This window comes from Dipodomys ordii, unplaced genomic scaffold (genome assembly GCF_000151885.1).
Source record: "Dipodomys ordii isolate 6190 unplaced genomic scaffold, Dord_2.0 Scaffold35, whole genome shotgun sequence".
Classification (NCBI taxonomy): domain Eukaryota; kingdom Metazoa; phylum Chordata; class Mammalia; order Rodentia; family Heteromyidae; genus Dipodomys; species Dipodomys ordii.
The window spans coordinates 1,930,469-1,931,672 of record NW_012267251.1 but is presented as its reverse complement, the minus strand read 5'-3'; positions in this window follow the sequence as shown (position 1 = coordinate 1,931,672).

The window sequence follows — 1,204 nt, the reverse complement described above, 5'->3', positions numbered from 1 at the left end:
CGCTGGGGTAAGGAGGCCGAGGTGGACCCCGGGCCGCTCGACCCCGAGAACAAACTGCAGCTTGTTCCTCCAGCAGCTGCCGGCGAGCGCCGAGGTGCATGGCGGCGCCCGGGGCGGCCCGGAGCGCCGGCCGGTGCGAGTCGGTGATGCTCGGTGCCCGCCAGCTTAGGGCAGCTCCCAAAATGGTGCCCGCGAAGAGGTGCCCCTGAAGCTTGGAAACAAGTCACACATTGGGGGCCTAAACTCACTTTCATGCTCAAAAACGAGGAAACCTGGTAGCTTGCGTGCTCAGACTGCCCAGGCCCAGTCCCTCGGTGAATCCGTTAAGTGTAATCATGATGGCTCGCTCAATTCGTGTATGTTAAGTATCTGCAAACATATAGAGTTTGCAAATTCAAATATTAGTGAAAAAATTTCCATTTCGCTGGAAAAAACATTCTTTGAATATTAAATGGGTTATAATAATACAAAATTCAATTTTGTGATGCACACAGGAAGATTCCATGGTTCTATGTCCAAGAGCTTTGCAGGTGCTTAGGGATTGGTGGGACCAGAAATCATCTCCAACTGCCCCTGGGACAGCCAAGAAGCTCCATGGGCACCAGTGCACTTCCTGGTCCAACTAGACTGCCCACACCGCATTTGAAAGAAAAGGATTTGCTCAGTGCTCAGATTCTATCTCACTATCTGACCTTTTTTCAAGAATGTCATTCCACATTTTATTTACCACTTAGAAGCTTCAGTGTTGATTTAATGATCGAAGTTATTTTGCTTTATATACATGTGTGTGTCTGTGGGTTTCAACCTCAGCAACCACACACACAAACCAAAGCATACACACACATATGTATGTAATGTGTTCCAGTACCAGGGCTTGAACATAATGGCCTTGAATTCTACAGTTGGCTTTCTTGCTCATTGCTGGTGCTGCATCACTTGAGGCATATCTCCAGTCCACCATTTCTTGTATTTTTAATGTTGCTGTGACAGCCTTACTCTACAGAAACCAGTAAAAGAGTAGGTCACAGTCTTTACATTTGAGCACCATATAAGAAACTTTCATTCTCCCCCCTTTTTTTTTAAATTAGTCTTCCAAGAATACAGAGTGAAATAAACGACTGAATTTCAATTGCCAGAAATGAATTGCTCATCTATAATATGTGAGAGATCATTACAAGCTAGGCATGGTGATGCACACTTGTAA